This window comes from Alosa alosa, chromosome 20, assembly GCF_017589495.1.
Source record: "Alosa alosa isolate M-15738 ecotype Scorff River chromosome 20, AALO_Geno_1.1, whole genome shotgun sequence".
Lineage (NCBI taxonomy): Eukaryota > Metazoa > Chordata > Actinopteri > Clupeiformes > Clupeidae > Alosa > Alosa alosa.
The window spans coordinates 889309-915095 of record NC_063208.1 but is presented as its reverse complement, the minus strand read 5'-3'; the positions used below and the strand labels follow the sequence as shown (position 1 = coordinate 915095).

General features: G+C 41.0%; 1 long non-coding RNA gene across 1 annotated transcript in view; it reads right to left on the bottom strand.

Annotated features, from left to right (window-relative positions):
* Positions 1 to 490: 490 nt before the first annotated feature.
* LOC125284796 overlaps positions 491 to 25787 on the bottom strand; it is a 160630-nt gene continuing 135333 nt past the window's right edge. The window contains exons 3-4 of the long non-coding RNA XR_007191937.1: positions 3391 to 3459; positions 491 to 2105 (exon numbers count right to left, since the gene is read on the bottom strand). This is a non-coding gene — a long non-coding RNA (uncharacterized LOC125284796). The remainder of the gene's footprint in view (positions 2106 to 3390; positions 3460 to 25787) is intronic.

Sequence of the window (25787 nt, the reverse complement as noted above, 5' to 3'; positions counted from 1 at the left end):
CCTACCTGCAGGCATGTAATTAGACTACAGGAATAGCATGTTTGAACGGGCACTGCACTAGTTATATCTGATGCAAGCCAAAGGATAATTCTGTAGCCTAGGCAGCTAATAATTAAAACTGCTTCATGTGTCGACGATTGTTCATGAATGTCAAATCAACTGTGTGCTACACAGATGAAATACTATCCATAAATTGAATTGAAGATAATTTTAGATAATTTTATTTCAAACACTTGGGAGACAATAGGCTATTATGTTGATACTATTTTATTTATTTCACCTACACCTAGACAATAATTTGGAGTGAACACTTTTAATCTAAGAATGTAAGCTATAGATAGTTTTGAATATCCATATGCATATCCATAAGTTGTTTTTGAGTTTATACTATCTATTCATTCACTCATTTTGTTCAAGCAGACTGTATAGTCTATGTGTTCAAGAGTGAAGCCAATCAAACTCGCAATTGATTTCAAACCATTAGCATTGTTGTTTTAAATGTATGCTTTCATTATTCTCCAATTTCTGTAGGCAATCTATTTTTTCTCTCGATGTTAAATTTGATGACTTTCGATGAAAATCCTGTAGATGTCGCTTGCCAAATCGAACAGAAATCGTCTAGTATTGTCTTAATTTTACAACATATATCCTCTTTTCGTCAATCTACTGTTTTGGTCTACTGTTCTACCTCGTGCACGAGCCGAGATGAAGCTGACTTAAACCTCGCTTGAATAAACGAGGCCAAGATGCCGCTAACTTGAGTTAACGGAACAGCTTCAGCCCCAAGTGAAAGTCTACGCTAGTTCAAGCCAGGCTATTTCTGTTAAGCGCCGCCTTCATTAGCGAGGTTGATGGAATACCCCCAAGTGTGGTGCTTGCAAAAAGTCACTGTGATGCAGATCCTGTGGAATTTCAGTTACTGCGCAATTCAGCGGTTCTGCCCCCTGTTGACAGTCTTTCCTTGCTATGATAGCCTTTATGCACAGCCTCTCCCTCCCTCCAACAGCCTGGACTAAATTCACTTAACTCTAGTTCTGACTTATTGTGTTGCCTCCAAAGTCTCCTGACTTAAAACTGCACTGTCTTGCTTTACTTTTTTGCACTTTACCAAATAATACCTGAACTCTCCTGTACCACAGGGTCAGTCCCTGCCCTGTCACCCTTATCACACAGCCTCAGCACATTGATGTGGACCTTGTTTGTTATTTAGTATCTTTTTCATAGTATCTTTATTCTTATTGTCTAGTGTATAGGATCTTTATTCTTATTTTTCTATTGGATTCATATTGACTTCCATTTTGAAATCCTGCTTGTTGTATGTGTATGTTATTGGGTCTTCTATTGGGAACTAGATGTGGTTTATACCTTGGATTATGGTATTGTAACATCTTACCCTGTGTATTAATGCATGCTATTCAGGGCCTTTTGTAACAAAAGCATTTCCATTTCAATAAAGTACCAGTGAAGTGCCTAATGAAAATAACACTACATCAATATTAACAACACTACAATTCTTTCTGCCCTGCAGGCTAGCAGATCCAGGTGTCACAGCGACACCTATAGGGGGAAGGGCTACAGATACCAGATGTCAGAATTACCAGAATTTGCAAATCTATTAGGCCAGTTTTCTCAGTAACTTCACAACTTATTCAAATATTATCAGATCTCCATGAGTGAGACATCATTGGATAGCTTTGAAACTACACAGAATCCGTGAATAACTCAAAATGTCTCTGGGGAGACATGTGGCTGGTTTTCTCATGCCTGGTCACAAATGATAAGCTATAAGCTAAAGGGTTTCATTCATTCTAGAGGTTCATGAAACTTGTTCAAATTTGTTTGTTTTTTATTACAGATACATTTCTAGAGCGCTGAAATCTTCAGCCAGAGTGCGGTCCAGCAATCACATCGCTGGCGCTTCCACGCCGCACTCTTCACTCACGCAGTGCTTCCACGCCGCACTCTTCACCGATTCACAAAAATAGTTGTACACTTCAATACTCCATCCACACTAAAATAGAACTTCAATACTCCATCCACACTGAAATAGACCTTCAATACTCCATCCACACTGAAGGAAACCAGGCGGAAGAGGGTTGTGAATCCTGCAATTTCCAAAAACCGTAAATGTTAAATTTTTCAGACTGTCAATCACTCCAGAATTATCCTAGGAGGGCAAATTAATATAACAAGTCTTAATTCAAAAGCTGACCAAATCCTTCTATTAAACTCCAACCTAGACGTCTTATGTTTAACAGAGACATGGCTTAATAAAAACTCAAACTCATCCATATTAGATGTTCCATGCTACAATGTGTACAGGAAAGATAAGAGTGGGTTCTAAAGGCAGCGGAGTGCTATAAGAGTGGGTTCTAAAAGCAGCGGAGTGCTATAAGAGTGGGTTCTAAAGGCAGCGGAGTGCTATAAGAGTGGGTTCTAAAAGCAGCAGAGTGCTATAAAGGCAGCAGAGTGCTATAAGAGTGGGTTCTAAAAGCAGCAGAGTGTTAATTTTTGTGAAAGATTGTTTTCAGTGTTATGAAATTGAATGGTCATGTAATGAACTGGAATGCATTATTTTATCCCCACAAATGTCATTCTCTCGTATTGCACTACCCCCCCCATTTTTTTAGGATTTTGAAAGAATTCTAAAATCCTTTTTTTAATTTCCCCTTGGGGATCAATAAAGTATCTATCTATCTATCTATCTATCTATCTATCAAACTCAAACAGATAACCAATACTTTTGATCTCACTCAGCTAATAAACGGGCCTACTAGAGTAACAAATTCATCCCGAACACAAATCGGCCTAATATTCAGTAATAAAACAACCAGTTGACTGGACTATCAGACCCCAACATGATTCTCATAACCAGGAAACTGACTAAAACATTTACCCCTTTGATTCAAGAGCAGGTGTCACTCAGTATTCCCAAAAACCGATGAAAGTTTTCAAAGTGCTGTGCAGTGCACTAACTGGGAGGCTGTGCTGAATTAGAGAGGGAGTCTTTCCGAGTGTCTGGAAACTGGCTGCTGTCTCCCCAATTTTTAAAGGTTGGGACCGTCTCTCTGCTTGTAACTACTGAGATCAACTGAGATGGCTCAAGGAGCTAGCACACTGCACCAACAAACACCAACAGTTGGGTCTGTGAGGGCCAGCAGTCTGTGTTTGTTGCCGTTTGTTGGATGGAGTCGTTAAGAGTTTGACATGACAGTTGGTTTTATGAACATTCTAAAGACTACCACCAACAGCTGCCAACTTTAGAATGGTTTTATAGAAAAAGTAAAATCCTAGGTGAAGGAGGGGTTGTTGGAGCAATCTTTTTAGACTTCAAGACTTGCACTAAAATACACACACACACACACACACACAGATGAGAATGACCATTACCTGACATACTGAACTGTAGGGATCAGGGCCTTGACATCATTCCTCTGTGGTTCCACGGCTCCTTAGAACCTGAGAGGGAGAGAGAGGGAGGGAGAGAGAGAGAGAGAGAGGGACAGAGAGAGAGATGGGGAGGCAGAGAGAGGGAGAGAGAGAGGGATAGAGAGAGAGAGGCAAAGAGAGGGATAACGAAGGAGAGAGATGGAGAGGCAGAGAGAGAGAAAGAGGGAGAGAGAGAGAGAGAGAGGAAGAGGGATAGAGATAGAGAGAGACATTTAGAGAGGGAGAGAGAGGAGAGAGAGGGAGAGAGAGTGCAAGAGGGAGAGAGAGAGAGAGAGAGGAGAGAGAGAGGAGAGAGAGGCAGAGAGAGAGAGAGGAAGAGGGATAGCGATAGAGAGATGAAGAGAGAGGGAGAGAGAGGAGAAAGAGAGGCAGAGGGAGAGAGAGGAAGAGGGAGAGCGATAGAGAGATGAAGAGAGAGAGAGAGAGAGGAGAAAGAGAGGCAGAGGGAGAGAGAATACCATAAAGCTTCAAGCAATCAAAACAGAGGTCAGCCGTGAAACCAGTTCCCTCTGTCAGTTGGTTCTGAAGTTAACTAATACACTAGCCCAGGGGTCAGCAACCTTTTTTGCCTGGAGAGCCACTTTTACCAAATGTATTATTTTTTTAATCTCAGAAGAGCCACATAAAGACGGTTACAAGAAAAAGTTTGGATAATAGAATGTACAGTTACTTTCATTCAACAGAGGATTTTTAAATACATTTTCTACTAGTTTTAAAAGTAATGTACAAGTAACTTGAAATGTAAAGTGGAATGACAGAAGTATAGGCCTTAGGCTTCCCATGTAGGCTAAACACCACCCCCTATTTTTCCAGTGTCCTTTGGTATGCAAAGTAACATCATAGTTAACAACACTCAATTTTCGTTGACATGTCATTGGCGAAATTGAACATTAGGCCTACCAGAGATTAGATTTGGTGATGGCCTTGGAGTCTGGCTGGCTCATATTCAGAGGGGGGAAGTTTCATGCAAGAATTGAGACTCTTGGCCCCAGCAGTGGCGCGACTGGCTGGGGCACCTGCACCGTACGCCGGCGACCCGGGTTCGATTCCCGCCCCGTGGTCCTTTCCGGATCCCACCCCTGCTCTCTCTCCCACTCACTTCCTGTCAATCTCCACTATCCTATCTGATTAAAGGCATAAAAAGCCCAACAAATATACTTTAAAAAAAGAATTGAGACTCTCACTATTAAAGAGCAACTCCACGCAAAACTGTCATTTCCATAACGCCAACAAAATACCATGGCATTGTGTTGCCGTTTTGGATGTGACAGTTTTGCGCGGAATTGCCCTTAATAAACGTGAGCGCAGGTTTGTCTTTATATTTTTCATATGTGAGAAAGATTTCTCACATGCAAGTGGAACCGAACTGGGTTAACACAGCAATACTAACTCGTTGCAGTGTGCGATATATAACGGTCATTTCGCGTTTTCAGAATCAGTCTTCTGATGGAAACTTTCCCATTTTGCTGATGTTTCCTTTTTGACATTTTCCTACAGCAAGCGCACACATCAACAATAACAATTAAAATGTTCTCGTTGACTGAAATGGAGGGAAATCAGTGATTTTGTTTGATATTGACATGGCAATGAACCGCAAATGTAAAAATATTGTGCAGCTAAGTTATATAAACTATAATATACAACGAAGTTATATAAATTACTCAGATAGACCTACAATATTACATTTTGAACATGAACAAACTGAAATATAATACATTTTAATTAAATACTAATTTATTTATTTCAAAAGCTGAGCAGCATCAGAGGGATCAAAGAGCCGCATGCGGCTCCGGAGCCGTGGGTTGCCAACCCCTGCACTAGCCCATCAATCTGAGACCAGCACTGCTTTCCAAAATCAGATCAGTGTAAAACAAATTATGAATCTAAGTAAGAAAAACATATCTGGGACATTGGGATATTCAAACAAAATCACAATCCAAATGATAATGCTACTTGTCACTAAAAAGAGATTATGAATGTTTCATAGTCTCTAAAAAGAGATTATGAATGTTTCATAGTCACTAAAAAGAGATTATGAATGTTTTCATCTCATCTGTTAACACAGCCATTCATCAAAACCCCCACAGTAATCCCGTAGCTTTGTTGTGCACATATTTAACACCCAATACTGCGGCGATTTATATGCTACAACCATCAGTACATCTCTTACTGTTTCACACCATCTACTTCACATCAATACATCTCTTACTGTTTCATGGCATGTCATCTACTTCACAATCATGACCGCTTACCATGAGCATGCAACACACACACACACACACGTAACAACGTCTTTGTTTATTTAGCTTAAAAGGTAGCATAGTTACCTAGGCTAGGCTAGGCTTCTTCTTATTATTATAAGGTAGCATAGTTACCTAGGCTAGGCTAGGCTTCTTATTATTATTCCGCTGACCACTTTTTTCCGTATTTCACTTGAACCGTTTAACTTTGTGCAAACTTTGTAACATAGGTCTTCTAATCAAGTTTATACCACTGATATTACCATACATAATATCACCATACATAATATTACTAATAGCATCACAAGCACGGCAGACGGTCCGGACGGCACTCAGGCCCAGCCCAACCTATACGACTGGAAAATCGCTATGCCATTCTGACCGAGGATGAGGAGCCCCTCCAGCCCGAGACAACCATCCTGGTCCCTCCTCAAAGTCGGGCCCCCGACCCCCTCCTCCCGGACCTCATCAACCTCCACCCTGGTCATCGGCAGTTCCATGGTTAGAGACCTCTGCATTCCCCATCATGTAGCGGTCCCTCCAAGGTCTACTGCTTCCCTGGTGCCAAGGTCCTTGACATCCAGCAGAAACTCCCAAGCATCCTGGCCCGCCACACCAAGGTCAACAACATCATCGCATTGCGTGGGCACGAGCGACATCAGAGATAAGCAGTCAGTAGCACTGCAGGAAAACTACAAAACTCTCATCACCACTCTGATGGGCACAGAAAAACGCTTTGTCATCTCTGGGCCTCTCCTACCTACAGAAAAGGTGCTGAGAGATGGTCCAGACTGTTCGATCTCCACACCTGGCTCAAACGCGCTACTGCGCTTCCCTAAGCATCCCTATGTCAACAACTGGGGCTTGTTCTGGGAGCCAGGCTACTCTCTGACAACATAGCGTCCACACTGAGGCATTGACATTCTGTAGAAAATATTACAGATTCCGCCCCCAGGTATTGATTCGAATGGCATTATACATGTGGATGAGTCTGAGAATGTTTTCTGCAGGGTAACATACAATACTACTACCATAGATCAAGCTGTGTCATGCAATAGCATGACTTATGCTTATAGTTCTATTCCAACGTTGATTTCTACCCAACATTATAGTAAAAAGAAAAGACAAATTTAAAACTAGAAACCTAACAAATATTCTTTCCATACCTCAGCATATTCCTCAAAAGCCAGAGGCATTTTCAGCTAACATGGGTTTACTAAATATAGGTGCACTTACTACCAAAACCTTTGCAATCAATGATTTTATTAGTGAAAAAAATTGGATTTTCTGTTTCTTGTTGAAACCTGGCTGACTTCAGACAGCGAAGCTGTTCTTGTTGAGACTTGTCCCCAAATTATAATTTCTTCCACTCAATTAGACAAGGCAAACGAGGTGGTGGAATTGCCTCCATTCTCTCAAACAAATATAGTTGCACACGAGTCAACTTTGGCTTAATTCGCTTCCTTTGAGTATATTGCCCTCACTCTGAAGGCTGACCCAGTTGTACTTCTATTAACCTTATACCGCCCCTCTAAACTATGGACTGGCTTTCTCGACCAGTTTTCTGAACTTATGTCGCTCATCATCACTAGCTATGATCGGATAATTGTAAATGGCGACTTCAATATTCATGTCAATAAGACAACTGATGCTAAAGCCAGTAAGTTCCTTAATGTGTTGGACAGTTTAGAGCTAAAGCAGCATGTTACAGGACCCACCCACAACCTTGGCAACACCCTCGATCTAGTCATTTCCAGAGGGATAGAAGTCACAGACTTATCAGTAAATGATATAAATATGTCTGATCATCATTGTGTATCTTTTAATATTGTACTACATACTCCAAAAATTCATCCCGAAATTGCAATCAAATGTGACTCTTGGACATTAGAGCAGAACAGCAGTTCATAGCTCTTATAGACTCCATAAATTTAGATATTTTACATCATCCCATTGATCAAATGGTAGAGGCTCTTAATGGTGAATTAGGCTCTCTGCTTGACAGAGTGGCACCCTTTAAAGACTAAAAAAAAGGCCCTGTAGCAAACTGACACCTTGGATGAGCGAAAATATCCATGATCTAAAAAGATCATGTAGGAAAGCTGAGAGAACATGGAGAAAAACTAAGTTACAGGTTCACCGTGCCATTCTAAAAAGAAAAAATTGCAAATTATAATAGAGCTATTCGAATGAGAGGAGGAACCACTTCTCTAAGGTAATTGCTGAAAACAGTGGAAACTCTAGGGTGTTGTTCTCTACCATTGATAGGCTATTGCATCAAACACCTTTTGATACACTCAGTCAGGCATCCTCTCTAAGATGCGAAGAATTTGCAGACTTCTTCAAAAACAAAGTCATTTCTATAAGGGAGGCTATTGGTAACACAAGTAATATGTTTGATAGTACACCCAAAAACAGCCCCCCAAAATTAAGGTCCTTTAGCACTATTACTCAATCTGAGCTTGGTAAAATTATAACTCAAACCGGCTCCTCAACATGTGTTTTAGATCCAATCCCTACTACATTCCTCAAAAAAGTATATGATGGCTTAGCTCCCTTTTTTCTCAAGGTAATAAATACCTCATTAGAAACAGGTATATTTCCAACTGCTGTTGTGAAACCTTTACTTAAAAAGTCAAAACTTGACCATACCAATCTGAGCAACTACAGGCCTATATCAAATCTATGGATTTTTTTTGAGCAAAGTACTTGAAAAAGTTGTTTGCAATCAGTTAAATACCTTCCTCAACTGAAAACAGTATCCTTGAAAAATTCCAATCAGGTTTTAGATCAAATCACAGCACAGAAACGGCTCTAGTAAAGATAGTCAATGATCTCAGACTAGCTACCGACTCAAACAAAGTCTCAATCCTTATTCTTCTGGATTTGAGTGCGGCATTTGACACCATTGATCATAGCATCCTAATTCACCGCCTTGCGAAGTGGGTGGGTCTCTCTGATAATGCTCTAAACTGGTTTCAAACCTACATTACTGGCAGAGATTTTTATATCAGTCTAGGAGATCATGTATCTGAAAAACATGACTTGCCTTTTGGTGTGGCCCAGGGAGCTGCCTTGTTCCCCTGCTATTTTTCTATATATGCTCCCATTGGGAAACGTCATAAGTCAGCATAATGTAAACTTCCACAGCTCACGAGATGATACCCAATTGTATCTTTCTGTGGAGCCAACTAACCCAGATGGCCTTTGCTCCCTCACTGCATGCCTAACCTCCATTAATCAGTGGATGAGCAAAAACTTTTTGAAACTAAATGATGACAAAACAGAGGTACTTCTGGTTGGACCAAAACTAAAGCGAGATATTATTCTTAGTAATCTGGGGAACTTGGCACACCAGGTCAAACCAAAAGTAACAAAGCCCGGTGTCATCTTAGATGCAGAGTTAAGTTTTAAGCCCCATATCAGTAAAGTTACTCAGACAGCCTATTTCCACTTGAGAAACATTGCCAAAGTCGCGGCCCTTTTAACTCAACAAGATGCAGAAAAACTAATTCACGCCTTTATCACTAGCAGGTTAGACTACTGCAATGCACTTTTCACTGGTCTTCCCAAAAAACATCTAAAGAAATTGGCACTCATACAGAACTCTGCGGCTAGACTTTTTTAACTAAGACTAAGAAGAGAGAACACATCACCCCTGTGTTGGCTGAACTGCACTGGCTCCCTATTTCCTATAGAATTGATTTTAAGGTTATGTTAATTACTTACAAAGCTCTGAATGGCATAGCACCTTCATATATCTCTGAGCTTTTAATATCTTATCAACCACAAAGGAAACTTAGATCATCCAATTCTAATCTTTTAATCGTACCCAAAGTGCTCCACAAACAAAGTGGAGAAGCTGCGTTTATCCATTATGCCCCCAAACTATGGAACACGCTGCCTCTGTACATCAAGCAGGCGAGTTCAGTAAATATTTTTAAAAAAGATCTGAAAACATACCTGTACAGGAAAGCTTTTAGTTAACTCATCTTATCCTGTAGACTACATTTTCAGATTATTCTACATCTGCTACTATTGGAGGGCGAGCCAGCCAGAAGCAGATGGGCTCCCCTATTAAGTCAGGTTCTGCTCAAGGTTTCTTCCTGGAATATGGGAGTTTTTCCTTGCCACAGTTGCCATATATGGCGTGCTTGTGGGGGTAAAGAGGTTAAGGCTGCCAGTCTTATGGCGTCATTTTCTATATTTTTGATATGTTGCTGAGTATAACATAAACAGCAAAGAAAAGTGATTGATAATGACTGACTGACTATTATTGTGTTACATGCTTCAAATGTAAAGCACTTTGAGCTGCATTCTGTGTATGAAAGGTGCTATACAAATAAAGCTTTATTTATTATTATTATTATTACTTTATACCACTGATATACCATACATCATATTACTTTATACCACTGATATGCTGGATGTTAGGGGGTAATCATGATGGTTGACAATATCAAAGTAGTTGCTAGGTTGTTGCTAGGCTAATTGAGAGGGTTGGTAGGGTGTTGCTAGGGCAGATATGGTGGTTGTTTCACTAAAAAAAGTGGTTGCTATGCTGGTTGCTATAATAATCATGTTGGTTGCTATACTGGTTGCTAGGTTGACAATATAGTGGTGGTTACTAGGTTTTTGGTAGGGTAATCAAGAGGGTTGCTAGGGTGTTGCTAGGGTAGATATGGTGGTTGCTAAGCAGATGGTTGCTAGGGAATATAAATAAGTGGTTGCTCTGCTGGTTGCTAGGGTCATCATGTTGGTGACTATGTTGGTTGCTAGGTTGACATAATATTTATGGTTGCTAGGGTGTTGCTATGGTAGATATGGTGGTTGCTAGGTTGACATTATGCTAATGGTTGCTAGGCTGTTGCTAGGGTAATTATGTTGGTTGCTAGATAGGCAGATAGGCTAGATATGTAGATAGTTTAATGGATGTTAATACACATAGTTTAATTAATCTTGATGAGCGCCAAAGTCGCAAATTTGCGACAAACAGCAACACCGCATTTTTTTACAGTGTATTCAGGGCACAGGCAGCTAGCAGATGGTGAGGTGATGTTTGCTGAATGTGACAAAAAATGTTTTAGCTTAGAAACCGCATAACATCGCTTAGAGCACCTTTAAAGGGACACCAGGCAACGTTTTCGTGTTAATTAATCATCTTCGTAAGTCGGTATTTGGTTAAATGACTCATTACGGGGCGAATCAAGGCTCTCTCGCCCGCCCCTACTGCCTGTAGGAAGAATATCCCACTTGCAAGTTCAGTGTATCCTACCCGCCGACCGAAGCAGGATCAGTTTACAGCAAACTTGTGTATAATGGCAGAGCCGGCGAAGAAGCAGCGAAAACCCTTGACAGAAGACGCAAAGAAAAGGAAAAGAGCTTCAGACCGAGCGAGGGGGAGTTTCGTAGAGAAAAAGCATTAGGCTTGACTGGTGTCCCTTTAACCCGTTACATATAAAACCAATTTATTATTATTGTTATTATTATTATTATTATTACTTGTTACGTGTCAACTCCACCGGCCTCATCACAAGTGCCACCCCCGTACTGTATGCACCATAACAGGAAGCTCCATAGTCATAATATACCTCGTTTTAAAGCCAAGAGTCTCAGGAATCATATAAAACAACTATCTAATTGTGTGTGTGTGTGTCTGTGGTTCAGCGGCAGGCCTCTCCTGATCTCCTCAGCTTTCTTCCATAAACACAACTATCAATCAGAAGCTGACTGGGCTGCCTACTACAAACACAAACACACACACACACACACACATACACACACCACTCTTACTGTAGTGCCTATAGACATGTAAACACACACACACACACACACACACACACACACACACACACACACACACACACACGGACACACAGACACACACTCTAACTGTAGTGCCTATAGACATGTACAGTGGGCAGTGCTTCGACTTGGCCAGCTTCACTCGCGGTCCGCGCGCGGGATCACACGGTATCACACGACTTTAATTTGTATTTTTCCAGTGACGCTGCATCGACGCTGCCACAACCCAAACAACCGGTAGATGTCTGAGCGGGTGAGCAGGGTGTCTCGTAAAAAGAAATGGAGCCTGGAAAACCCTACACAGACTTCACTACAGACTGGTTTAGAAATAATTTAATAGCCAGAAATATGCCTGCCCTGCCCTAATAAAGAAATATTTGGTTAACTGCGAGTGAATCCGTTTGCAGGCGTAAAAGCATGGGACAAATGAAACATTCTAGTTTTCTCCAATTGCAGCGATGATAGACAGACATCATTTGGACAAAATATAGAGCATATTAACCTCCGTTGCTCAGCCAAATGCCTTCCTGTTACGTCCTGTTATCAACGGAGTTACAGGCGATAAGCGATTTTGATGGTCACAAGTTTACTTCATTAGCGGTTTATTTTTTGATTATTAAAGAGTGTTTTTCATTTAAAGGTTTGACCGTGCTTATTCAGTAGAGCATTTAGCTCTTCCCAATCCCAGGCGTTCACATTGCATGTTTGTTTTTGTAATTGATGCAAACCTTGAGATAGGCTACGCATTTGCGGCAATGAGTTGTTAACAGACATGAACCAAGACATATAGCCCAGCAGCAATCTAGGGACTGTTCGTTATTTATTGAAGGGGCCACCGGAGGAACCTTGCCTGCTAGAAATTGTTCAATGACCCTCCGACAGAATTGTTAAAAAAGACATGACCCTCCCCTGCCAATTGTCGCTGTCTTCCGCCCGCGCTGCTTCGGGCCTGTCTCTGTGTTGCCCTGTTGCTACCCCTTGCCCTTCCAACGAAACAGATGTCTTCAAATCATCGTTTTCCTTGCTTGAAGGCGTGATAACGGCGTGATTGTGGTGAGAGCACGATTCATTGGCGCTTGCATGTTTGGCCTTATGTCTACGTGCGCACCTGAGGCTACTCGGCTACAAAAGAAAGAATTTCCCCTGTTTGTATGTTCACTCCAAATTGGCCTACCATAACTTACCAACTCTGCACTGTAGACCCTAACTGGCTATTTATATTTTTCTGTGAAATAAGCAAATGTATTTGTTCAACTTTATGAAGCAGAATTACGCACTAGGCTACTTGGAACATAACACATTAGACAAAGGACAGATGTATGTTATAGTGACAAAATATTAACTTTCAGTGTTTTACAATGTCTTTGTCATGGGGAAGTTTTTTCCCCATACATTTATTCTAGGCTGCTGTCAGTGACTGCCGTGAGAGAAGCGGGTTCTGTGTTTCGTTCATGTCAGTGACTGACGCGAGAGAAGTGGGGTCTGTGTTGCGTTGCGTTGCGTTAATTTATTTTCAATTGGGCATGCCATGCCGTGTCGTCCACAGCTCTTCAGTTCTGACAAAGCCGAAATTACTCCTTTTGAAACAATGAATGCGCGCGTTTGTATGGTTATATTGCTTGACTGGGGGATCCCAAGCAGCTTTAAGCCATAAGGCTACTTTGATAACATTTCCTAATTCACCCGACACTATTCAAAATGTTGAAAACTATTTTGCATAGCCTATAAGCAGTTTAATTAAATGTAACGGGCTACTTGGTGAGGCTTGGCCTCACAGATGCGCTCATGCCTTAGATGGCAAGAAAAATCTTCGCGAAAAATCACGATATAGGCCTATTGACTGACCACCCGATTCACGTTGACTGGGGGGCAGGGGGGGGCCATCATTTGTGCCCAGTTAATCCGGCCCTGCCCCCAACAAATCACACCTTCCCACCAGCTGTGACAGCTTAAAGGAAGTCGAGGACTCCTAACTCACAGACCTGTTCACAAATCGGTTTTGTGGCATTTTGCCTGTTTTGAAATCCTATGCGGCTATAGGAGCTTCCAATCGTGAGGAAGCAATTTTGCATTGTAGGCATAACTAACGTGCAATAACGCCACCAAACAACCAAAACTAGGCTACTCATTGTCAACATGTAAATTAACTGTAACATTATTGTGAATCAAATTAAAATGTTCTCTTTTGCAAACGTAGGCATAGGCATAGTAACAGATTAATTTAATAATGTTACTAAGATAGCCTACTACTTCAATCCGTATGTTTCATTAGGCTACTAGGCTATTTGTTTGGCCTTACTCTTGATTCATTTAGGCTAGGCCTTTTTATTCAGTTATTCATCATCTTCCGTCCTTGTGTCGCGCACGCATTCTCAGACCTGTCACCTGCCACTCATCGTAAGGAAGGTGTTTGGAATCATTCCCGCGTTACAATCATCAGCCAATCAAGGTTGTCACTTCAGTCAAGCTTGTGCATGAGTAATAACGTCATCCATAGCAACGAAGACTCACTCACTCTTAGTCAAAGATTCTAGAGCGCTCAGCTCCACAATCTTTTCAGGAGTTGTCATTTTTACTTATTAAGAGTAGGTCTGAAAGGCTTTGTGAATAACTTAATAAGAAAAACTCCTAGCTAAAATCTTTTATTGCTATTTAGGAGTAGCCTACTCTTAGTGGTAAGAAAAAAGGCTTTGTGAATATGGCCCCTGGTGTCTAACCCAATGCATAGCCCATTTACACAAAATAATGGTTGAATATTAGGCTACTGATGATCATAGTTATTTAAGAACATGCAGTGCGCGTAGGGCACCAAAAACATCTTGCTCGTAAAAAATGATCATACCGCACATTGTGGCGGGTCTGTTATTTAACCTACTTACTGTAGGCTGCACAAACCACAGGCCTTTATTTTGGGCAAGCCTGCATTCGAGGCAGGCCTTCTGTTGAAGAATTTTATATAAAGCCTGCGCTAACAGTAATCCTCCTGCCCCCGACACCACAGCTGTGGATAGTGTGGAATGTTCAAGTGATAACACAATCCAATGTGTGTCTCAATTGTCCCCCGCTGACCACCTCACACATTTCTCTAGATTTTGCAACGACCTTACATGACACAATGCCATAAAATGCCAGTTTTTAGGACACAGAATAATGTTTGTAATGATACCAGTTAGGCCTACGTTCAACAATAACATAAGTGTAATGAGCTATTCATTGTCGAAGGTGCATGGTGAAGTGAAATTCTTACTTTGGAAAACAAACATTTGCCGATATCATTGGATAGGGGATAGGCCTACTTGTTTATTTTTTACATAGACTACAATGGCCAGTTCAGACAAAGCCGAAATTACTCATTTTAAAACATTTGTATGGTTATATTGCTTGACTTAAATCCCAGAGAGTAGGCTACTGCACCCCACAGTGATGGGCCAAGCGGTCTTACGCGTTCAGTGTGGGGTATAAACAAGCTGAGAATTTAGCGGTGTCACGTCTGCCTGTCACAGACGCGGGGAGCTGAAGCTTGGGATACAGTTACTACAGTATCAGTATTTTATTTTACTTCTTATGGAATATTTTTTTTGCCGCCGTTACGCAGCAGTTATCAGTCCCCTGTCCAAGAGTTCGAATCTGGGTTAAGCATATTTTGAGAAATGCTGAATAGACCACAACCAATTTCAATTCTTCAACACGGTCACCGTTAGACTAGAGGGGAGAAAGAATTGGAAAATATCTGGGCACAGTTCTTCCAGAGCTTCGTGCCAAGTAATAAACGTTGAGTCGAGATGTTTGTGTGTGTAATGGAACCGAGCGGAAGTTACCATTAACAAATGTGGGTGTGGCCAAAGAAGCAGAGACAGTAGTGAAGATGGACAGTAATTTATTATTCGGCTTGGCTTGAACAACCAAGCAGAAGAGTCCATAGAAAAATGCACAGAAAAATGTTAATAATTTTCCAAAATTGCGATATTGAACCAGTATGAAAAATCTGCTTTAGCATCTAATCTTGCAAGATTGAACCAGTATGAAAGATCTGCTTTAGCTTCTAATCAAAATACAGCAGCATTGTAACAGTCATCGTACTCACAGTAGCCTACACATACCAGATAAGACAAGACTAACATCAGACTAGACAGAGGGGAACATATACCTGGTGGCCAGCACCGTTTAACATAGACAGGTAAACACTAAACAATCAATTAACACACAATAGACAAGACAGACCCTGGGCCACAAGCATAAATATATATCATTTGTCACTAGCAGAATGAGCTAAATACATTGTTAAATAATAAACTTGGTTACATGTGGAAAGACTAATCGACTAAATGTGCATGTGTGCATGTACATGTTTATGTTATGTGTGTGTGTGTGTGTGTGTGTGTGCGTGTGTGTGTGTGCGTGCTTGCGTGTGTGCCTGTGCATGCAAGCCTACATATGTCTACTGTGTGAGTATGTGTCATACGTATGATTACTGTTAATGCATGTATGTGCGTGTGTATCTGTTTGTGCACATGTGTGCACATGAAATGGGTTAACATGACCCCTGGAGGCAAACATACGGACAAAAATTGGTCATCCTTGGCCCTACAGTTCTCAAGATATTCACAGAGAACTGTGTCTGCCCAACCCTCCTTTCGGGGGGGTCCAGTCCAGCGGGGGGGCTACAGATCAGAACGAAAAACGACGTTTCAATGCTATCAATGTGGGGTTACATGCATAGTTCGAATTACTATACCCCCCAATGAAGACCCAGTACCCCCCAAAGAGACAGAAATATCAGTTTTGGGGGGGTCAGATATTTTTTCTGATATTGTGAAAAAATATCATTACAGTTGGCTACAATACAAGTCAACTCCTATATTTTCACTAGAGAAAAAAAAAGCGATTTCAGACACCCCTATTATGGACCGTACCATTTTTAACCACCGTGGCGCTAGAAGCAACAGAGATAGAGAACGACTTCAACTTCTCAAGCAAGTGTCAACGTTAGGTAGATTCCTCCAGTAGCTTAAATTCGGTTTGCTGCTGACGTGCATGGGTAAATATAAGTTGCTAGCAGACGTCTAGCTTGTTGAAAATGTGCTATTTTACAACCTTCATGTATTAATGTGTTTTGTTCTTTCATAGCTCATGTCACGTCTTCATACATTTAATTACCGGCTACTTACCTGCTACTTACCCACTGAGGCTAGTAAAGTGGACCTTGGTTAGATACCAAGGTTAGTTAGCAAGATAATTCTCTATTTAAATCATTTATTATTATTATTTTACATTGTGGTGAGGTAAAATCTATTGTCATTTCCAAGGAGAGGAACTCCAGTCCATAGCCTAGGTGTCCATTCTCGTTTAATCTTGAAAAAATTATTGTGCCCTTTGAAATTAGTTTGGCACAGATGCTGTGTTGTTTTTATATTAAGCACAAGAGGGTCTGATGTAGCTACTGTAAGCCTACATAACATCAGTGAAACCTGTGGAAACATAAAAAGAGCCAAGTAGCCTAGGCTAAATAGTACAGCTATTATTTCATATTTTTAGTTCAATAAATGTAGTTTCATCTGAACCCTGATACTATCTTAATGAAACTAGGATCTGATTTTATTCACACAGACACTATGAGGAAAAGGAAAGTGTGTGTGTGCATGTGTGTGTGTATGTGTGTGTGGGTGTAGATGTGTGTGTGTGCATGTGTATATGTGTGTGTGTGCATGTGTGTGTGTGTATGTGTGTGTATGTATGTAAGTGTATGTGTGCATGTGTATGTGTGCATGTAAGTGTGTGTGTGCATGTGTGTGTGTGTGCATGTGTGTGTGCATGTGTATATGTGTATGTGTGCATGTGTGTGTGTGTGTGCATGTGTATATGTGTATGTGTGTGTGTATATGTGTGCATGTGTGTGTATGTGTGCATGTGTGTGTGTGTGTGCATGTGTATATGTGTATGTGTGTGTGTATATGTGTGCATGTGTGTGTGTGTATGTGTGTGTGTGTATGTGTATATGTGTGTGTGTGCATGTGTATATGTGTATGTGTGCATGTGTGTGTGTGACTCATTTGTACAGTAGGATACTGTAGTGTTGATGACACCCAGCTTGTTATGGTTATCGGATTCTTGTAGGTTACCGCTCTGTAGGCTAGTTTTTCTATGGTTTTTCATAGTATGCTCCTTAATCACATTAAAGACTGCTCAGGTTTCACATATCTCTAAGCAATTGTGTTGATTTGACACTGACTACCATAGACTATAACGGAAAATTGGTTTCTGTTTATATGAGAGGGTTAGGGTCTTACCTCCAGGTCTTACGAAATCTAAAAATAAACCAAATCAATATTTCATGAAATAGGCAATAGGCTTGTAAAGGTATTACTTTTACTAGTAATTAGAATGGTATTTCAGTGCACTTAACTTCTAACTTTTGAGAGTTGATCAAAACAGTTCTCTTTTGGATATATAATAACAATGAGATATTCTGTAGACTACTGATTATCAGTTTGTCGCATGTTTAGACCTTGTATGTGTGTTGCACAACACATGTTGCACTTGGCGATCAGATCACAATGGGGATTGATATGGTAGTGGACCATGATGGTCATAGAAGAAGTGAAGGAGCAGTACCCCCCAATTATGGTGGGGTAATTCGCACTCTGGTTACATGCCCACCAAGTTTTGTGTACCCCGGTCTTTCAGTGTCCCGGGAATCCTTGTTGGTGTACGTCACTAAATGTACACATACATTATTTTATTGTAAGGCCCTCCATGAACGAAAGTACACAAAAAATTGGCATGCATTCGGAGGGTGTCATAATGATCCTACACTTTTAATTTTGTGCAGTTTTGACCTTGTCAGCCAGAGATATTGTGATGAAAACACCTAATTTTTTTTGCTTTTAATTTTTAACTAGGTGGCGCTATACATGAAATAAGTGGTAATGGGATGGGTTGACATGCCCCCTTAAGACCAACATACATAAAAAAGGTGGACCTCCTAGGCCCTACGGTTCTTGAGATATTCACAGAAAACTGTGTCTGCCCTACCCTCCTTTTGGGGGGTCCAGTCCAGCGGGGGGGCTACAGATCAAAACGAAAAACGATGGTTCCATGCTATCCATGTGGGGTTACATGCCCACCAAGTTTCGTGGTACCCGGTCTTTCAGTGTCCTTGACGGAAATTTGGGGCAAAAAAAAAAAAAAAAAAAAAAAAAAGGTCATAATAAGAGAGCCTACATTTGTATGTATATTATTATATATATTATATTCTAATACGAGGGCCGACCCATGAAGCTGTCATAATAAGAGAGCCTACATTTGTATGTATATTATTATATATATTATATTCACAATACGTAGGCCTACCTGCGCAGCGGTCATAATAAATAGTATTTTATTTGTATTGGTTGTTTAGAGTAAAAAAAAAAATCGGTCGGTTTACAAGCGGCAAGTCGGTCGGACTAAAAGGGGAAAAATATAAATATTTGGGTCGATTCTAAATTGACAGGGTCGGTTGGGTTACGGCAAACGAAAATATTTTTAAGGATGGCCTGGCAGTGTTTTTTTGCGCGTCTGCAGAAGTCAGCCAAATATGAATGTAATTCTGCGGTATAAAGCAGATGTATTTGTTTATTGTACAGAAAAATAAAAAGGACATGTCAAGCAATCAATTGACTACATTGCAGTCAAGAAGTAGGGCAAATTAATTTACGAAACCAAAACGTGGGTCATAGTTGTCTAAGCCTCTATTGCGTAGCCTGTTAAAAACGTCGCCAGAGGGGGGAGCTGTGGCGCAACAGGCTACAGTGCCCATACCATGTACGAGTCCAAGTGCTCACGGGGACCCAGGTTCGAATCCAGCCTGCGGTCATGTCCCGATCCCACCCCATCTCTCTCTCCCACTCCTTCCTGTCTATCTTTACTGTCCTATCCGAATAAAGGCAAAAAGCCCAAAAAATATACTTAAAAAAAAACAAAAAAAAACTTTTTCAGATGTCATACTACACACCATATTTGGAGCAGAAATGGCACTGTGCATCACCCTAAAAATACCCTACCAACAGTGAGGTTTGGAGGTGGTGGCATCATGGTGTGGGCTGTTTTTCATCTCATTGTACTGGCTGACTTCATACAGTTGAAGGAATGATGAATGGAGTCATTTTGTTCCAGGAGAATCTTTACATCCACCAGGATGATGAGGATGAGACATGGCTAGACCTTCCAGCAGGACAATGATCCAAACCATTCAGCAAAGGAAACTCTCAATTGGTTTCAGAGAAAGGAAATCAAGGCCCTGACTTCAATCCAATTGAACAGTTTTGGAAGTTAACTAAAGATCAGGATTTACAAGAGGGACCCCTGGAATCTTCAATATTAAAGGACTATTTGTTTAAAAGAATGGGCCAAAATCACCCCAGAATACTGTGACTGATTAGTTTCGTCATACAGAAAATGCCTTGAAGCTGTCATTACGAATAAAGGCTTTTCCACAAAGTATTTAAGAAATTTCAGCAGGCGTGTTCAATACTTTTTTCATTCCACTTTATTACACATAACTCTACCTACGGACTTTAATGTTTGGATTTTTTTTATATGGGTGAATTATCCGAGTTAATACTAATGTCTGGTGAAAATTTCATGCAAGTAGCCTCATTGGAAGTATACTTACTGAAAAAAATGTTGACGTGTTCAATACTTATTTTCCCCGCTGTAAGTGTCATAGCGTGCAGTTTCTGCAGGTTTGATAAATACGACGTTAACTGAAGTGTCACAGTGTGCAGTTTCTGCAGGTTTGATAAATACCATGTTAACATAAGTGTCACAGCATGCGGTTTCTGCGGGGTGGCCATGGTGCTGATAACGCTACGTTCACAAAAGTACGTTTATCTGGACACAATCACTGCAAGACGTGAGCACACACACACACACACACTCTCTCTGAAACAAACAAACAAAATCATCATCTTCTGGACTGATTCCAGGCAATCAACATGTTTGACACACCCCTGAAAACAGAACAGGTCTATACGGCACATACATCAAACACATACACACACACACAAAAACGATCACGCTTTCTCTCACACAGAAACACAAACACACACACTCACAAAAATGCTCAAATGTAAACACACATACACAACACACACACACAAACCAACACATACACACACGGAACACACATGGAACACACATGGACACAGACACACACACGGAACACACACACACACAGACATGGAACACAGCACTATTTGGATAATTACAGCCTGGCAAGTTCTAACAAATGTCCAACATGCCTCTTGCACACATAGAAAACACACACACACACACACACACACACACACACACACACACACACACACACAAAGCAAGCACTCTCTCTCTCACAAAAACACCCACAGATTAACAAACAATCTCACACACACACACACACACCCAGCCCCCAACTCCTCCTTGATCTCTGCTGGAGAAGAGGAATTTTGGGAACGTGCCCAGAGATGCAGATAAGTGTGGTGCCAGGGAGTGGCATGTTCAATAACGCACACACACACACACACACACACACACTATACACACACACACACACACTATACACACACTATACACATACCACACACACACACACACACACACACACACACACACACACACACACACACACACACTCACACACGCTGATTCCACTGTTGCGAAGTCTACTTCTTGTCAGTTAAATCATTGTTTACATTGATACAGTCCGTAAGCACACACACACACACACACACACACACACGCACATGTAACGGGTTACATTTTGTTTACCAGATCTACTTCACATGACATCAGATTCCAAAAATAATTCCGTGGAAATGCATGGATTCCAGTTGCTGCTACTGGAAGAAACTGGAATCCATGCATCTCCACTGAATTATTTTTGGAATCTGATCCCTTATCATATCTGTTCATTCGTACTCGTCGCTCGACATATCGTGAGTAAATTCAAGATGGCGGCGAACGGTAAACTTCCTCAAGGTACTGTCTGTATAAATCGTCTTAAAAATAAACTACCAGTGCTTTTTCAAAGTTCTCTCAATGTCTCGTTTTAAATGCCAAGGCCCTCGGAAGTCTACCAATGAAGGAGCAACTTTGAGCCTCGTAAAACAGTGATTTATTTGCATGGCTAGGCCGATGCCCGAGGCAGATCGAAAAAACTGTTGGTAGCATCGGCTAACTAGTGCCAGCTTTCTGAGCACAGGGGACAAGCCGAGATGAGCTATGAGACATACGTTCACACTCGGTCTCATGTTTCAACACACTCTAGGTCATATCACACCGGACTTCTCCTTTAATGTCGTTTGTGTTTGCTATCTCGATGCCCAAGACACATTTCTCTGTTAGAGACATTAAAGGCTCATCTTATCTTATGTGCCAAAAATCACCACTTTCTTCAATGTTTAGACAATGCAGAAGTCTCGTTCACTAACTCTGTTTTGGCAGCAATCAGTAGACGGCAGAAGCATCTTCTCTCTCTCGCCAGGTGGCCGCTTGCTCTAAACTCTTAAAGGAGCCACACCAATTGTACAAAGGTCTCTAGAACTCCAGTAGAGTCACAGGGGATCATGTTTTGTTGCCCTGTCAGATTTTACTGAGAGACAGCCGCCTCAGCGCCGCCTCTACTTCCTGCGGAAACTCAGGCGAGCAAGTGCTCCACCAGCCATCATGACCACATTCTACCGAGGCACCATTGAGAGCATCCTCTCCAGCTGTATCGCTGTGTGGGGCGGAAGCTGCACTGAATACAACAGGAAAGCCCTGCAGCGCATAGTGAACACAGCTGGAAGGATTATTGGTGCTTCACTCCCCTCACTGAAGGACATTTACACTTCCCACCTCACCCACAAGGCGACCACAATTGTGAGTGACGCAAGTCACCCCGCCCACAATTTATTTGATCTACTGCCCTCTGGGAAGAGGTACAGAAGCCTGCGCTCCCGCACCACCAGACTCACCAACAGCTTCATACACCAGGCTGTTAGGATGCTGAACTCTCTCCCCCCTCTACCCCCTCCACCCTCAGCCACATAACATCCTGGACTTTTGGACCCACAATGGCTGCCTTGCACTACTCCACTTGCACTACTCCACTTGTACACTTGCACACTTTGCAACTTGTTGTTGTTGTCCTGTTGTCCTGAAAACACAACACGCTTCTGCTGCTCTTACATAACTTGCACCACTATGCCACTTGCTTACTTAGGTCAAACAGAACTACCTCAGCCATTTATTGGCCTGACTTTGCACTACTATATTGACTGTCTACTGTATGCACAATTGAACAATTTCAACCCAATTTTGCTGCTCTTATTTCTTCATTGTATGTGCCTTCTTATTTACTTTTTATTGTTTACTTGAATGTTATGTTTGTCTGTGGACTTACTTGGTAAAATATGTCTTGTCTCCACCGTGGGATAGTGAGAAACGTAATTTCGATCTCTTTGTATGTCTTGGCATGTGAAGAAATTGACAATAAAGCAGACTTTGACTTTGACTTTGAGGCTTGTTTTAGACAGAATTGTTTTTTTTTAGTTTGAAATAGCCTGCTATTATATATTTTATTTGACACTCATTATTATTTAGTTTAGAGAGCAGAGAAGAAAATGTATTGCAATTTTATGATACATATTTTGTGGTAGAAATATCAGTATCAGTATTCGGTATGTATTCGAAATGTGGCTCCAAATGTGGCGTCTTCCAATAATGGATGAAATTGAACAATATTTAGCCAGTTGTTTAGCTTTCACTTTTGTAAATCCAACAAGGCCCTTAGTGACCAGCCTGTGTACGTGGCCCAATCCTGAGACCCCTAATGACAAGCCTGTGTACGCGGCCCAAACTACCACATATGAGCTCCACATATTGGCATTTTTAACCAGTGTTTGAAATAACGGCGTTTAAAAGAACGGCGTTAGGTAACGACGTAATTTTTTCACTAACGGGGTAATCTAACTAATTACTTTTCCCGTCGTTACAACGCCGTTAACGTTACTGGACGTTAAATGCGGTGCATTACTAATTTAATGAAGCATCTCACACACGCATCTAAAGCTAGTGGCCAAAACACCGATACCTCCACAACAGATGATAGCTCGCCATCCACTAGCAAAGGAGGACTTGGAGCAAAGTCCTCCAAGCAGCAAAAACTAGATCATTCTGCCTCACAACAAAAACCTATGACACAGGCTGAAGTCAACCATAGGTCTGTCGATGTGCAATATCTTGAATTTCCCCTTGGGGATCAATAAAATATCTATCTATCTATCTAATAAATATTGAAAGTTATGTAGCCTACAAACACCTGTCTGTTCTACTAATTTCAACTGGCTGCTCAAAACTGCTAAAAAAATCCAAATTCTTTGACATAACAACTTTTTTTTTGTAACAGTAACGCAAATAGTTACTTTCCCTGGTCACGAGTTACTCTTACCATAGAGTAATTCAGTTACTACAGTGGGCAGTGCTTCGACTTGGCCAGCTTCACTCATGGTCCGCGCGTGGGATCATGCGGTATCACGCGACTTTAATTTGTATTTTTCCAGTGAGACGCTGCAACAACCCAAACAACCGCTAGATGGCTCAAGTGAGAAGTGTGTCTCGTAAAAAGAAATGGGGCCTGGAAAACCCTACACAGACTTCACTACAGACTTTAGCAGACTGGTTTAGAAATAATTTAATAGCCAGAAATATGCCTGCACTGCCCTAATGCCTGCCCTGCCCTAGTAATATTTTCTGTAGAAAATATTACAGATTCACGCCCCCCAGGTATTGATTCGAATGGCATTATACATGTGGATGGGTCTGAGAATGTTTTCTGCAGGGTAACATACAATACTACTACCATAGATCAAGCTGTGTCATGCAATAGCATGACTTATGCTTATAGTTCTATTCCAACGTTGATTTCTACCCAACGTATAGTAAAAAGAAAAGACAAATTTAAAACTAGAAACCTAACAAATATTCTTTCCATACCTCAGCATATTCCTCAAAAGCCAGAGGCATTTTCAGCTAACATGGGTTTACTAAATATAGGTGCACTTACTACCAAAACCTTTGCAATCAATGATTTTATTAGTGAAAAAAATTGATTTTCTGTTTCTTGTTGAAACCTGGTTGACTTCAGACAGCTTAAGCTGTTCTTGTTGAGACTTGTCCCCAAATTATAATTTCTTCCACTCAATTAGACAAGGCAAACGAGGTGGTGGAATTGCCTCCATTCTCTCAAACAAATATAGTTGCACACGAGTCAACTTTGGCGAATTCGCTTCCTTTGAGTATATTGCCCTCACTCTGAAGGCTGACCCAGCTGTACTTCTATTAACCTTATAAGCCCTCCTAAACTATGGACTGGCTTTCTCGACCAGTTTTCTGAACTTATGTCGCTCATCATCACTAGCTATGATCGGATAATTGTAAATGGCGACTTCAATATTCATGTCAATAAGACAACTGATGCTAAAGCCAGTAAGTTCCTTAATGTGTTGGACAGTTTAGAGCTAAAGCAGCATGTTACAGGACCCACCCACAACCTTGGCAACACCCTCGATCTAGTCATTTCCAGAGGGATAGAAGTCACAGACTTATCAGTAAATGATATAAATATGTCTGATCATCATTGTGTATCTTTTAATATTGTACTACATACTCCAAAAATTCATCCCGAAATTGCAATCAAATCGCGACTCTTGGACATTAGAGCAGAACAGCAGTTCATAGCTCTTATAGACTCCATAAATTTAGATATTTTACATCATCCCATTGATCAAATGGTAGAGGCTCTTAATCGTGAATTAGGCTCTGCTTGACAGAGTGGCACCCTTAAAGACTAAAAAAGGCCCTGTAGCAAACTGACACCTTGGATGAACGAAAATATCCATGATCTAAAAAAGATCATGTAGGAAAGCTGAGAGAACATGGAGAAAAACTAAGTTACAGGTTCACCGTGCCATTCTAAAAAGAAAAAAAATTGCAAATTATAATAGAGCTATTCGAATGAGAGGAGGAACCACTTCTCTAAGGTAATTGCTGAAAACAGTGGAAACTCTAGGGTGTTGTTCTCTACCATTGATAGGCTATTGCATCAAACACCTTTTGATACACTCAGTCAGGCATCCTCTCTAAGATGCTAAGAATTTGCAGACTTCTTCAAAAACAAAGTCATTTCTATAAGGGAGGCTATTGGTAACACAAGTAATATGTTTGATAGTACACCCAAAAACAGCCCCCCAAAATTAAGGTCCTTTAGCACTATTACTCAATCTGAGCTTGGTA